The sequence below is a fragment of the Ctenocephalides felis genome, unplaced genomic scaffold (assembly GCF_003426905.1).
Source record: "Ctenocephalides felis isolate EL2017-DRISC unplaced genomic scaffold, ASM342690v1 CF-g0.4_SCAFFOLD_03571, whole genome shotgun sequence".
NCBI lineage: Eukaryota > Metazoa > Arthropoda > Insecta > Siphonaptera > Pulicidae > Ctenocephalides > Ctenocephalides felis.
Genome location: NW_020539725.1, coordinates 9,365,381 through 9,382,583, shown reverse-complemented (window position 1 = coordinate 9,382,583; position 17,203 = coordinate 9,365,381).

Here is a 17,203-nt window from a genome sequence, read left to right as displayed (position 1 = left end):
AGAAAACAAAAAATAGCAAACCGGTTTTACTAGCAAAAATAAACTTTTTCGAGAAGCTAATTATAATGTCTAAAATTTAAATCTATTCCATGGATTACCGTTAATTTTGATTTACGAGCTATTAACCCTGTCCATTGGGTTGCCGAATAAATTTCATATTTGTCGCAATTCGCGAGTGAAATGGGTTAAAATAGTAAGTAAAAATATCAACAAAATTTTACTGAAGATATCCTTGCTGTCTTTATGTATAGAAATGAACTTTGATATTTTCCACAAAGAGTAACCGACGATTACGTGGCATCATGATTAAATTTTTATAAGCTTTCTTGAAGTAAATATTTATAATTGCTTATTTTATTCTTATATATAGTCTTATTTTTTTAGTATAATAATATTCTTCCAAATCATAACACATTACATGTTTCATAACAGTTGTTAAATTATTTATAATATTTTTATCGTTCTTCGGTAATTATTAATCATATATTCTGCTTGAAATTCACCAAATAAGGAGAATTGTTAAAACATATTATTTCTGGTAAAATGTGTATGGATTGTCAAAAGTTTTATCTTCATTCGCTGTTTAAATATCTTTTCTTTATTTTTATATCATATAACTTCCTGGAGGAGGAGTTTATGTTTTCGCGAAAAATTTCGATTTTCTAACTTTAAGTGGAAAAGAATTAATTTTAAAAATTGATAAAAGTTTGAAAAAATGAGCAGCGCTTTTTTGAAGTGTCAAAATTATTAGCTTGTATTAGTTTTTTAATACGATTGACTGTTTCTTTAAAATTGGCAGAGATGTGAAAAATCTTTTGTTCACGTTTTAGCAAAAAAAAGATCCGATCATTTTTTTATCGATTGGAAATCGTACTGATTAGTTTTTTAACAAAGATCAGACAAAACTTTTTATCGTCAAAAGTTCAAATATTTTAATGAATCTTTATATGGCGATACAAAGCGAGTACCTGGTCTTAATAAACATATTAACACAAAACATAATAGTCCTAAGAAAAGCGGTTCTATTATGAAAATTATTTAAAATTTGAATTATTTATAGAAAATACGCCGTGTTAATATTAGGTACGTTTGATTTTTCAATTATGTAAAATGAAAATTTTGAACAAAATAGAATAATCTGCATTAGTTTCTCACATTATAATGCTCTACAGCGACTCGGTATATTTATAAATCACTTGTAAACTAGTGGTGCAAGGCATCGTGCCTTAAGGCAAATTACTGAAACTTCCCTTACCAAAAAATATAATTTTTAAAAAAGATTCTTTTTTTTTAAAAAAACTCTGAAAAAATCGATTTTTGAGATTTTGTCAAATTTTTGAAGAAAATGACTTTTGAAAAATTTTATTTTTTTATACTTTGAAATATTTTGATAATTTTGAGCTTTTTTTCAAAGCAATCTAGATACGTTAGCTGCATAGAAACAAAATATCGAAGCGCGTGGGCGCCGCGTTGCAGTATAACGGATGAACATTGGTACGGAACTATTAGAAAAACACAATTTGATCTTATTATTAAAATATCTCTAAAATATGTAATCATTTAATGTGCATATGTCTAATGATCATTTTTGTCCGCCAAATGTCTTTTTTTCACTTTTTTTATTGGATCTCTGAAACCTCTAGACTTGCCTTCCCAAAAATTTTACCAGTTTTTTATTTCCTCAATACAAACAAAATGTTAAATAAATGAATCATACAAATCGGACGCTCCGTTTTCTCAAAAAATCAATTACCATTGCACTTTTTGTCCCGTATCTTTGAAATGGCTCGACCTCCCTTTACTAAAAACTAATCAGCAATTCTCTTCATCCAAAAGTTCAGAAGACAACATATCGTTAATTGTCATTTCATAATTTATATATCCGTCCTAAATATTTTGTTAATACAAAGCTGTAATTAAACAGAGAATAAAATCATATCAGTAAATATATTTCATATAACACTGAAAAAATTCGGGTAGAGAGCGCAACAAAAGACAAGTTTCCAGTAATCCAATAAAAATTTTTTTTACTATCTTTTTACATTTTTTCACAAATTTAATTTTTCCTTTCGTTCATATTATTTATTTTATTATTTCTATAAAAATATTACTTCATGTTTATTCATAACGGTTGTAACCAAAAATCTAATTACAAAATGTTATTAGAGTAAAATTGTCAATCTCATACGAGTTCATACCGCATTCTACTGAAACCTAAAAAAATAGTTAGATAATTATGCAACTAAATTAAAACAGTTTCAACCTGCTGCAACTTCGACGTAATTGGAATGAAATTTAAAAAATATATATACAGAAGCAGATATACTGCTACTTTTATAATTGCGAGCAAGCTGCAGAACTTTTTGTTTTCTTTAACGTTTTTCAATTCAAACAGCACTACGACCCAATAAGTTTAACTTTTTCTTAGTCTTCTTTCTAAGAAGCTTTTAATGAATTCTTTTTGTAATTTAAATATTTCAGAGCAGAATGTATGATAATTATTTTTTCTTGTAAAGTTATTGAATTTTATAAAGCTATTCTTATTTTCTTTTAAATGAAAAACTTGGAAGTAAAACAAATTTAATAAATGACCAATCATTTTTTTGACTTCTCACATACATATTATATAAAAACACATACTTACATGTATATATATATATATATATATATATATATATATTGATTGTTTCTTTTCCGAACAGTAAATCCAATAATAAAAAACAATTTGTTTTTTGAAGATGTTTAATACGACGTTTCGGAACTAGGTACGTTCCATCATCAGGTTTATTCTGTCAAATACAATGTTTTTTAAAATACTGATTAACATTAATTAACAATGGTCAATACAGATTAATTAGAAAAAAAATTTGTTATAAAGGAATGGATTATGTACCGGATAGATAGTAATAAGACTTAACTAAAAAAGGTTTTATATAAAATTGAGAAGCAAAAATTATTATTATTAGAAAACGGATATCCCCTCACCCTCATCAATTCCATTACCAATAAAAGACTTTCCTATCATAAAAGTAACAATTATCAATCCATCTCCAAGTTATTCCAAGACAACAATATTAAACCAACTTTTCACAGCATGCCTTACATTGAAGGCTTATTTGATTATTTTGCCAAATTACTCAAAGAAGAAAATATTTTCATTTCAGGAACAGCTCTATATTCTTTTAAAGAAATGTTTTCAAAAATTAAATCCACCACCCCTCCTAAATTCAATACTAACATAGTTTATTCCATCCCTTGCAAAAATTGTCAAAAACAATACATTGGCCAAACATCACAGTACATTCATAAGAGAATGAGACAACATGAATTAAGCGTCACTCATCATAAAAGCCGAAATTTCCAAAGTACTCTTGTTCAGCATTCCATCGAAAACTCACATAATTTCACCTTTGAACCCAATATTTTATATAGAGAGGATTGTACTTTTAAAAGACTTTTTTCTGAAAGCAGTTTAATCTTTTTGAATTCGTCAAAAAGTGTTAATAAAAGATCAGATCACAATATCATTCATGACTCATATTTAAATTTTTTAAACCTGATTAAAAATAATTAATCCTAATAGTTTTTGAATATGTGTATATATATACATGTATATGTGTTATAATATATGTACATCCATATATATGCTTATATGTATGTTTTTGGGTATACACTATACACATACACTTGCATATGTGTTCATGTGTATAATTGTGGATACATTAATATATAGATATGTGCATGTGTATGTATGAGTATGTAGGTGTGCATATACATGTTCATGTATGTATGTATATATATATATATATATGTATATATATATATACATAATATTTCTCAACATTTACTAAAGCAATATTTTTCCTTTTTTCGTAAATTACCAAACAAGAGCCATAAAAAATCATTTTTGCCAAGAGTTCCGTGCTTTGTCCTTTACATCTGGCAGACAGAAATCCATATCAGTGTGTTTAAGTCTTGTGTAGTCGTAACATCTACAAATATCTTCCAAAAAAATCGAGTGTTTTTAACAAAAAAATATTAGTGATATGGATATATAAATTATTACAGGTAAATAATTTTTGCTTCTCAATTTTATATAAAACCTTTTTTAGTTAAGTCTTATTACTATCTATCCGGTACATAATCCATTCCTTTATAACAAAATTTTTTTCTAATTAATCTGTATTGACCATTGTTAATTAATGTTAATCAGTATTTTAAAAAACATTGTATTTGACAGAATAAACCTGATGATGGAACGTACCTAGTTCCGAAACGTCGTATTAAACATCTTCAAAAAACAAATTGTTTTTTATTATTGGATTTACTGTTCGGAAAAGAAACAATCAATATATTAAAAAATCCAGGACTTATCTATTGAATATATATATATATATATATATATATATATATATATATATATATGATTAAGTTGTTAATTTTGATGTTGAGATTTATGAGTAAGTTCTTGTGGGGCGATACATCAAAGAATAAAAAGCAAAGATTTATAAATTAATTTTTAATTCCAAACGTTTCGACATTCAATTTAATGTCATCATCAGTGGATATTACGTTGGTAGCTTACATCTAGAGAAATGTACACAACACTAGAGATTGGCACTAACATTTATACAACTAACTTGTCAACACCATGCATTTTTTATAATTTTTTGTATGATGTAAACAGAAAAATGATAGTTTTATTTGAACAAAAATGTGAATAAAGTTAAGTAATTTCTGCCAACGACTTCTGTACTGTGCGTGTTCCGAGGCTTGTGTGTGTGTGTGTTCGGGTACAAATTTTCGTCGATGATTTCCGGAACACGGTTCAACCGATTTCAATGATTCAAAAACCATTCATTCATATTAATAAGATGACGTGCTGATTCGTTTTTGGCCAAAGCAGGTGCAGCCGTTTCGAAAATACGGGGCAAAAAGTGCCAAAAATAGTAATTTAGTTTTTGATAGAACGAAGCGTCCGATTTGAATAATTCATTTTACTTGTATTGACAAAATGAAAATGTGATTAAATTTTTGGGTAGGTAGGTCTAGCAAAAATAAAAAAATATGCTATTTGGCGGTCAAAAATGATCATTAGAGAGGCATATGTATTTTGTTTAGTTTTCTGAGAGTTCTACCAATATTTATCCATTAGACTGCGACGCGATATTGCTTCTCTAACACAGACACGCGGCAAAGTTTTTTTTAAATTTAATTTTTGGTGCGGGAAGTTCCAGCAATTCGCCCTAAGGCACGATGTATTCCACCACTAGTTAGTATTATTTTAATTTTGAACTAGTGGTGTATGGCATCGTGCTGGAACTTGCTTACTGGAACTGGACGGCAAATTACTGGAACTTTCGCGTACCATAATGAAATATTCGAGGAATTTTAAATGTTTTCAAAAAGATTATTATAAATACTGTAACTTTCATTCTTCTTATTTTATAGACAAAATATAAGAGATTGTGAACTAAACGACAATATTTATATATGTTTACAGAAAAGTAAATAAACAAAACTTAATCAATCAAATTTAAAATGAAAAACATTGTCTAATATTTATAAGTATTACTAGCAAACCCGACGAACTCCGTTTCGCCACCAGATGGTTTCGTGAGAAAGATGAAGAAATTTTTTGTTTGTTTTATATTTGAAAAGGAAAAAAAATGATTTTATTACACAACAGTAATGAATTTATTTCGATTACAAAAATGAAGTGTTTTTTAGTTAAACTTTTCTAAGTAAATGAAAGTCCGCAAATTATCCTTTTCATTGAAGTGCTCTTTGGTAAAACACATTTTTTGTTTTTTGGTCTAGCGTTAACACAAACAAAGCGGATGGTTTTCCAACTCGTGAACAGGCAACAAAAACTGCCCATGTGAAAAACAATGATTTTCTAAATAATCTATTTGAAATTTATCCCGCAAACACTAAGCGATTGGCTTTGCGAGTTGTTATTGCGAACGCAAGGCAAACTAGAAATTGCAATCGTTTGAAGACAAACGGAAGACCAGTCGGAATCATTGGTATGTCACCAAATCGCCAGCAATTTTTGATTGAATGGTGAAATTCAGTGCGTGTACATCATTATTCTTTGCGGCAAAAATTGCTCGCTGACTTAACCAAGCATAATTCTGATAATTCTCACTAATGTCATTACTCGAATTTTTAATTACGATGCGTGAAGTTCCAGCAATTTGCATTAAGGCACGATGCCATGCACAACTATTATTCTTAGCTATAAACCTTGCGGAGCCCGAGACCTTTCCAACGAATGCAAAATTGTCGAAATCGGTTCGTGCGTTTTGGAGTTATTTCGTCAGGAAGGAAAACCCGACTTATTTTTATATATATAGAAGAAGAAGATAATCGGCTACTTCGATTTGACGTGAACAGTTAGAATTAAAATTAAAATCCAAATTATTTTAGATATTAAAAAAGAATATTTTTTGGAAATTTAAAAAAAATCTTTTGAAATATTTTTTTTCTCTCAAAACAATCTACCGATTAACACAAGCATAAAGTTTTTTGAATCATTCAAATCGGATGCTCAATTCTCTCAAATACTGCAATTTTTTGCACATTTAGCTCCGTATATCCGAAACGGCTAGGCCTGCCTTTGCCAGAAGTTAGTCACTACTTTTCTCCATCATTTCAAATTGAATAATTTTGGATCATTCAAATCGGATGCTCCGTACCCTCAAAATCTTGATTTCTATTTTCAGCACTCTTTGCTCCGTATTTCCGAAACGGCTAGACTTGCTTTTGCCAAAAACTAATCAGCACATCTCCCTATCAATAGGAATCGAATGTTTTTTGAATGACACAAATCGGCGGACCCGTGCGTCCGAAAACATGGACGCAAAATTGCATCCATACATAAATACATACACACATCTATTTCTTTTAAGGTATACTTAAATACTCAGAAACCTTCAAAACGTAAAAGTATACAAAATTTTCAATTTACATTTTTGGAGATTACAATAACTTACCGCACGGGTAAAAGAATCATTTTGCATTCCTAACCAACGTATTAAATTTGCTTGTACAGCTGTGAAAATCCTGTGGTGAATAAATCAAATTCGTTGTTACAGATTAAAGTCATTTTTCTAACATCATCGTGCTGATGTATACAACCAATTCAGGATGTTCATGTTTTATTCAGAGCTCTCTGTTCCGATGAGCATGCACGCTGCATATCTTGAACATACACATGTGGGAACATATATTTTATATATTATTTATGCCGCGGGAACGATGCAAGATTTCCATGTTACAAATGGCAGGGCAAAACTTACAGAATACGATGAAATTGTTTCATGCCAGATTGATATTTTATGCACATTTTTGATATGTTGATAATGGCAGCAAGGATATTGTGGTAACAAATGGATATAGAGGAGACTGGGTACGGCTGTGCCAAGTTAGTTACGGTAGTCACATTCGTCATAACGGCTAAACTATACTAATTTTGAGAAAGGGTCCAGAGAGAGAAAGATAAAATATTATTGTTTTATGATTTAAAAGTTGTTTTGTTCGATTTCTTATAATAATAACTGTTACTTGTATACAGATAGATCACTTTATTTGTTATTTTATGATTAGTATTAGTAGTTGAATGCCAGCAATTAGTTTCGTTTTATGTAACATGAATTTCTTGTCCTTTTTGTACGTAATTTTAAGAAATAAAGCAAAATCTAAGACAAAATACAACTAGTTGGTATTGTAATAAATAAATGCATTAAGGCAAGTTACATGAACTTCCCGATATGTGTAAATAATCGACTTAATTCATGATAGATAAATTAATTCATGAGTGGTTAAAAGTTCGAAGTGGATTTATTACACATTATTGAAAATTGTATATGTCAACCCGGTCGGAGTATATTTTAAAAGCAAATTTTCAAAAGTCAATAATTTTTATAATTGAGCCATTTTTTGTAAAACTTTAATTGTTTAGTATGTTCATTAAGACCAAGTACTATAGCGTTAAGCCAAGTAAATCGCCCAATTTTAATTTTACCAAACGTCAAAAGAACTACTCATTTTCTCAAACTTTGATGAATTTTTAAAATTAAACTACTTGTCGTAAGGCCGTTATATTTCAGTAAGTTCTATAACACCATGTATATATCGCCAAAAAAAAATCCATGAAAATTGGCTTAAATTTTTTTCAACAGTTAATTACAAGAAAACGGCTTGGTAGATTTTCACCTAAAACTAATCAGTATCATTCTCAACTAATATCCGAACAGTTTTTGATTTTTTTAAATCGATTCGGTAGTATAAGCTTAAATGTGGACGAAAAGTTTAACACTTTTTCCCAAATTACAAAGGAACGGCTTAGCCGATCGCTGCACAAAACTGAGAAAAGATAATCCGCACCGAAATACATTGATTGGCTTTTAAATTTTTGAAATCGGTTCAGGCGGTTCTAAGCAATCGTCGATAAAAGTTCTAACTTTGATAAACGCCAAAAAACTAATTTTTTTGCAAAGTTTTAAAATTTACACGATTTGTCGAAGGGCCGTAATATTTTAGTATGATCTATAAGACTATGGTAACTACCATAAAAAAATCATATGAATCGTCGAAAAAGAATTTTTTAACACTTTATTACAAGAAAACGGCCCGGCCGATCTCTACCAAAAACTCATCAGCACGATTCCCAACCAATATCTTTCGACCGGTTTTTGAATTTTCAAAGTCGATTCAGAACTGCGGGCTAAAACGTGAACGGAAAATTTTTCACTTTTCTGTTTTTACAAAAAAACGGCTTGGCTGATTGTCGCGCAAAATTAATAAGCGATAGTCCTCATCGCGATATATCAAATGACTTTTGAATTTTTGAAATCGGTCCTGCCGTTTTTGATAAAACGTCGATTTACGGCAAAAAATCTGTTCCCACACACACACCCACACATACACACACATATACTTTTTCCAAATTTGGTCTCATTGGATTCAGAATGGCTTGAAACGTCGAGAAAACATAAAATTAGCGAATCGGATTTTTTTATGCAAAGATAAACTTCTCCTTCGGTAAGTTAAAAAAGAGAAAAGAAAAGAAAAAATCAGTAAAAGAAAACAAAAAAATTCTTGTTTAACAAATAATGTTTTGTTATATATTGTTATATTATATTCATAAGCTTTGTTTAAATGAAAATATTGTGTTGCGTTACGCATTTCTAACAATAAATGTCGTTATAAACCATTTTAGTGTTATATCTATTGTTTTTTACAATATTTTCATGCCTGTCACAACCGTACCTCGGGTGTGGACGGTGGTGACACTCGCTCTTTCGATCTTTTCTTGCATGATTTGATTTTATGAGTAATCTATCGTATTTAAAGACAGTATTTGAGTAATTCCTCGTAGACAAATGTTCAAATTACCATTTAATTTACATTTCTCACAGCTAACTAGTAAATTAACAAAATTATTACTGATCAAAGAAAAAGTGGCACAACCGTACTCAGTCTTATATACTATTTTATGTACTTTCATGTCATTTCAAGTTTCAAAAAATATACATAAGTGGCATTTGCACGTAAAGCAAATTAAATTAATTTTCCAATATGTGTAAATAATCGACGTAATCAATAATAAACCAATATATTAAATAGATTATTTTAAAGTATACGTATTTAGGGAAGTCAATAAATTTGCAAAAAATCCTAAATATATAAGCAAAATGTTAACTATATATTTATATAAACGGATCAAGTAATAAACCGAAGTATGAGCAATTTTCAATTTGCTTTATAGCATAATCCGAAACGTGCCAAAATATGAAAATAGATGCAAAGCACGAACTGGGTCTATTTCGAGCAAATTGATACCTCAGTTAGTTCATAATTCTCACGAAAACTTAATAGACGTTGGTAATGGAAGTTTATGGATTATAATATGCGCCGTGATATTGATCCTTCGGTACATATCAACAGGTACACTAAGAAACGCACTTTGCACTATAAATAGAATATTGTAAATTATGTGGGTCATCTTTACTCAAGGAACTGATTTAAAAATATAAGACCTAGATAGAAAGGATAGTTTTGATTGCTAACAAAATATGTAACATTTTTAGATATAAATTATTTTTTACAAATCTATAAACAAGTTTTTTTATTGTTTTAAGAAACATTCATAAATATTAGAATGAAGTCTACTCCAGAATTAAAAGCAACTAGTTTTTTAACTGACAAACAATAGTCCACATCGAGGTGCATCGAGTGGCTTTTAAATTTTTGTAATCGGTCCAAACGTTTTTGAGAAAACGTCGATTTACGGCAAAAATCTGTTCACATACACACACATACAAACACACATACACGCACACACATACTTTTTCCAAATTTGGTCTCATTCGATTCAAAATGGCTTGAAACGTCGAGAAAACATAAAATTAGCGAATCGGATTTTTTGATGGAAACAAACTTTTCCTTCGGGAAATTAAAAATGTATAAAGATTTTAAAATAAATTTTAAATTAATTAAATATTAATATTATCCTAATGCCATGCCTAAAAATACCACGACATTCAAAGGGGTCGTCCAATAATCACGTGATCGATTTTTAAGAATTTTTGGACCCTTCTTTCCCCTTGGGTGACACGTTGTGATATTCAAAATTACCACCCCTGCGCCCCCAATCGTGTATTTTTAGTTACGAAAAAAAATTATAAATTTTTTGATTTTTAAAAATGTTTGGATTTTTTGAAAAATATTCATGTAATAATAAATAATACACGTGATATCTTACTATACCACTCCCAAAAGAATTAAAACTGTACAATCATTGCAAAGAAATAAAATGGTGCAATCATTTTCAAACGTAAATAATACAACTTTTCGCAAGAACTATTAATCGATTCATTCTTGGTAAAAGTTTTGTTTCTCAGAATGAATTGCACGTGATAAAAGTTTTTAAAGTACATACATTTTCTTTGCTAAGTCAATATTAATGCAAAAGCTGAACCTAACAAAGTTTCCAAGAAACTAAATTATCACGACACTATTTCAGATTAAAATTATCATACAAGACGGTATTCTAACTATAAAATGAATATATAATTTAAAAAGCTCGATTTTGCTATAAAATCATAAATTTACAGATATTTCAAGAACAAAATTCAGACATTTAAGAAAACTGAAGCAAAGTATATTTTTTTTACGAAATGCAGCAAAATATACAAAACTAGTGTTTATTTTCCACACACACCATATTTTAATATTGTTTGTTTACACTTGATTATTTTAGTTTACATATATGTAAGGTACAAATAAACATTTACAAACAATAACAAATTGGATAAAAAAGCTAGATGTAGTTGGCATTTTGCCTTAAAAGTTGCTTGAACATCCTGGTACGTGCAAATAATCCACATCATCAATAAAAATTAAGATTTAGCTGTTTAGATAAAATTTCAACTGTTTATTTTGATTATAAAGTTTTCGCCTTTAATAATTAATGCAATTTCGAATTGATGTCTTTGATGCAAAATTATATTATCTATATTAATTATAGTACACAAACATGTGCTTGTATATCCTAAAAGAGCGGCCCACTATTTCAAACTATTGAAGTTTTATAGTTTATATACTTTTCGTAGGACTATAATATTTCAGGATCTTCATGTTAGAAAAGCCATATTTTTTACATTTAACTACAAAGAAACAGCCCGGCTGAACTTTGCTAAAAACTAATCAGTAGATTCCCAACTAATATGTTGTGTCCCGGGTTTCGAACAGTTCTTGAAATTTTAAAGAATTTTGCCTAAAACGTGGATGAAATTTTTAGCAGTTATCTACTAATGTAAAGATACTGCTCGGCTAATCGCCATAGAAAATCAACGCAATCGAGTTTTATAGAGAATTTTAAACTTTTGGAATCGGTTCAGGAATGAATCTCGAAAAAACATAGTATTAAAATATTGGATTTTCTGACAAAATCATGAACTACTCTTTGAGCAAGTTGATAATTCATATGTTATTTACATGGGGAAATTGTTATTATTATTATGTCAAGTGATACTAAAGTGACCATATGCCCCAGTTTGGTCGGGACGGTCCCGGATTTTCACCTAGTGTCCCGGGTTTTTCCAAAAGCAATATATGTCCCAGATTTTTACCTTGTGTCCCGGGTTTTTCTAAAAGCAATATTTGTCTCTGATTTAGATCCTTTGTCCCGGGTTTTTGAAACAAAAACCAAATGCAAATTTTCACAAACGATTATGAAGGAAACTGAATAGAATTTTATACAAGGCTCAAAAGCAAAAAAACATCATATAAATAAAAAATATAAGATATAATATAATATCATAGATAAAAAGGTATCACATATAATCGAATAATAAAGTTATAAAAGTCTGCTATTCTGATTTTAAAAAAATGATTCATACAAAAAACTGTTTCTTTTTATCGTATCCTTAAATAGCACTTGTTATTATAACAAATGCCCCGATTAGTGTAACTAAAAATTGACGTCCTGATTTTGACTTAAAAAAATATGGCTACCTTAGTGATACAAATTCCATACAATTTTGTAGCAAAGTAGAAAATTAAGACACACATATGTATTATATAAGGGTATATTCCCTTAGCACTTTAACCCTTAGTTTCCCAGAACTTTTCAGTTCTCGCCAACCCAGCAAAACGACGAAGGCACTCCGGAGTACCATATACATACTAGAAAGAACTCGTTTACTTTGCAACTACAACATATGGAATTGTACACTTCTATTTTAACCCTTAACGAACAAACACAATTTCTATTGAAAAACAATTCATATTGAGGAACATACATACTGGAAGTGAAAATTTAAAAAAAATGAACGAATTTGCTAAGAATTAAGAGAATACCTTCATAAATGTAATTTTTATAAATAGGCAATAAATTATACAAAATAATCTTTTTATTTTTGGTACATTGTCTCTTCTAGTAACTATAGCGACTATTTTTCTAATTATCATACCCGTCTGATAAAATCCTCTGATTTTTTTTCTAATCTAGGGGTTGATTTTTGTTTATACATATTCTGTAAACATAAGATAAGTTTGATAAGGCCGTCTTAATATGAATACAAATGTTATGACTTATCCCCATGGGGAATAAGTTATTGTAATCGTCCAAAAATCGAAATTGAACATTTTTGCATATCTTTACGTTGAAATTATTTATTTAAAGTTGCATATCTTCACATTGAAATTATTTATTTTAGAGTGCATATGTGTGTGCGCATTGTGTATGTATATTCATCGACGATTTCGAAAACACGTACACGTATGATGATAATGATTCAAAAACATTCAAATCTTATTGATGATAAAACGTGCTAATAAATTTTTAGCCAAGGCAGGTCTAGAGGTTCCGAAGATACAGGGCAAAAAGTGCCAAAAAGATAAACAAATTGTCAGTAGTTTACTTATAACTTTTCAAATCCTATTATTACATATTTTAGTTTTAACTTCCCGTAGTGTGTGTACGTTATAGTAATGGGTCAAAAAATCGAAAATATTTTTTTAGCATATCTTCACGTTTCAGAGGTTTCTGAACATTTTACCATACCTCATAAAAATTGGATTTGTGTGTCCGCATTTTTTCGTTCACGTTTTCGGGCGTACGGATCAACCGATTTAATTGGTTAAAAAAACATACAATTCCTATTGATAGGGAGATGTGCTGATTAGTTTTTGGCAAAGGCAGGTCCAGCCATTTCGAAGATACAGAAATATTTTTTTTTGAACCGTGTGTAATTTTGCGTTAAAACTGACCATTTAGCTAAAAATTGTAAAAGGGTCATTTTTTTAGCTCGCACCGGATCGATGAAGTCCTTTGAGATTTCTTTTATAATTGTATTTTAAACAATTTTGTCAAGTTACAGCTCATTATGAGTTATAGTAACCTTCACCCTGATTTTAGCTTCAAATTGACCGGGCTATGTACTAATGATTAGTCACTAATCACTAAAATAAGACTTGAGCAATGAATGTTCTAAATTTCAGGCTCTCGTGTAATTATTTTAAATAATTAAATACCTATTATCATTCTACCTCATAAGAAATACCTCAGTAACTAATAAGTGTTATTATATCTGTTTTATATTTTTTAAAGAACATATATTTTTAAAGTACTCACTTATTACAAATTTCAATAAAAATTGCGTTGAAGAATTAGTTAATAAAAAAATTTGCTTGCGTCTCTAACTTCTGATAATCAGATAAAAAGTAAATATATAGTAAAACTTTATTTTTGACCTTTATGCCAAATGGTAACGTCTCCAACTTCTGATTCCTGTCTAAAATATAGAGTGCCTATATATCGATATTCGATAAAATCACATAAGGTCTCTGCTGAGATATATGATATGTAATTTATCAGAACTGGCACACATCAAAGTGTAATCGTGCGATTTGTCTAGATTGCTATTATTCTGTCGAACAATTTGTCAGGATATATGTCAAGCAAAAACATCTACTATATCATACACATTGACTCTTGTTAATTAAAAAATATGTTAATAAATGTTTTATATTAAATTATTATAAATTATTCATTTTTACTTAGTATTTCACGTGATTTTAAGGAGCTTTTACCAAAGACTGTGTTTACCCTCATATTTAAATATGTATGTATGTTCTGAAACAATTTAATTTATTTTAACAAATAAAAAATCGTAAATTTCTATCATGATTTAAACAGAGTTCTTGAATTCTATAATAAAAAAATAATTGTTATAAAAAGCACTAATTGCTCTCCATTAATAAAAAGGCAACCAAAAATTACAGCGCAGAATCAACTTGAATTTATAACAATCTATAAAATTTATGGGTTATTTGTTATTATAATAGTTTTATTTATATTAGTTGTTACTATAATATTCCAGTTAACAAATCAAACTAGTATCGCTCATATAGAACTAGTTTTATATGGCATGGTGCCCAATAAGAAAATAGAAATCAATAATATGAATAAAATCTGTTAAATCAGAAGTAAATGTAGAGACACTTTGATATAGCAAATAGTATTCGTAAGCAATTATTATTAAATTAGAACTAAAATTTTCAATAATTTTCAATTTGTTGTATTTAGTCGTAAATTGTATAATGAAAACACGCCAGCAATTAATAATAATTTTAATTTTTCACTTCTGGGGCGTCCATTAATCGCATGAGTGATTTTTAAGTATTTTTGGTCCCACTCCCCCTTAGTGATACGTAGTGATAATTAAAATCATCCCGCATCTGACATTACGTGTATTTTTAGTATGAAATCGTTTTTTAATTTTTTTAAATTGTTGATTTCTTTCTAAATTGAAGTAAAATGTAAACACACGTGATATCTTAATAATTCCCCACGTAAAATGTTATGATTTTTCTTCAAACCCCCCTCCATCTTTAAAGCTTAATTTTTTTCATAGCTTTACGTTTCAGAGATTTCTGAACATTTTGGCATACTTTAGAAAATTGATGTGTGTTTGTGTATTTTCGGTGATACGATTCCTACTAATGGGAAAACGTGCTGATTATTTTTTAACAAAGACAGGTCCAACCGTTTCGGAGATACAAAACAAAGAATGCAGAAAATTGAAATGGTGTTTTTGAGAGCGAGGAATATCTGATTTGAATGATTTAATAAACATTCAATTCGTAATTATAAAGAGAAGTGGTATTAATTTTTGACAAAAACTGGTCCTGTTGTGTTGGAAATAAGAAGCTAAATGTGCTGAAAACTGTAGTTTTTGAGAGAACAAAGCATCCAATTTTAATGACTCAAAAAACCTTTTGCTTGTATTGTTTAAACGATTGTTTTTGAGGAAAGCAAAAAAACTTTGCAATTCAATTTATTTAATTATTATAATAAGAAATATAAGGCAAAATTTCTTATTCTAACTCCGCTTCATTAAGTTCTGTTCATTTACTTTTCGTATAAACTTGTGTAAACGTCCAATTTATAATATTTTCTATAAAATACGAATAATGAAAGTTTCAGTGCTTATAATAATTTATTTGTAAACATTTAATATTTTTTGAAAATTTCATTACGAAATGTGAAGCTACAACAATTTACCCTAATTATATCGATACTTACGCATAAAATCATTTCAATTTTAATTCACTGCGTGATTTTTTAATATATTTAATTGAAGCTTTGGATGAATTTATAATAACGCATACTAACTTAAAAATTAAAAAATTGTGCTATTTGGATATATTAGCATAGCAAATAATGAAAAAAAATACAATTAAAAGTCGAAATACATAATAAAAAAAACTCTTTCCGGAGTGCAATCATTCAAATTAAAGTAAATCGACTTTTCGTAAGACAAAAGATCAGAAACCTTTGGTTTGGTGTTCAACCTTTGCTTGTATAATAATTCAATTTAATTAGTAGAAATAAATGTAAGTTTTATATATGATTGATATGTTCAGTATTTAAATAAATCTATTTTTTATTAGCAATCAGAACATAAGCTATTAGAATTCCTTTAATACCGAATAATTTTAATTTGATGCAACAATATCGCAGTAGGGTTATTTTTACTCTGAAGCATTATTACATCTATATTTTCAAGTAAAAACTTTGTCACTGCTCGACATCAAGCTGTCCGAGAAATCTTCTGATTGGAAGGCCAACGCTCTAACCACATGGCTACAGAAAAGCGGGTTAAAGTATATATTATATACAACACCAATTTCAAATTACTACCTAGATAACTAATACATATTTTTATCATCCTGCCTCGATTTAAGAAAAAACTATAAATAAACTAGAATAAGATTCGTCATACGACTTTAAACGCCCAAAAAGCCCTGTAAACGTTTTACAGTTGCGTTAGTTGCATACATTGCTAAAACACATATCATTTAACTTAAAAGTCTGTCATATCTGAAACTACATATCGACATGTATATTTTATCAATGATAGAAGAAAATGATTGATGTAAACTGAAACGTGAATTTCACACGGCAAAATATTTTCTACATGGAATACATTTTCTTTCGTTTATACGCTAAAAGCTTTAAAATAATTCCTAATGCACGTACTTGAACGTGATCCACCTAGGAATTTCGTTTATCACATTATCTATATAGCAATAACGGGTTAGTGCACATATGAGTTCGTTCATACACGTTTGGATTTTAATGTTGGTTCCCAGGTGGGAGTACTACTCTCCTAGGTTTTGAAGAGAG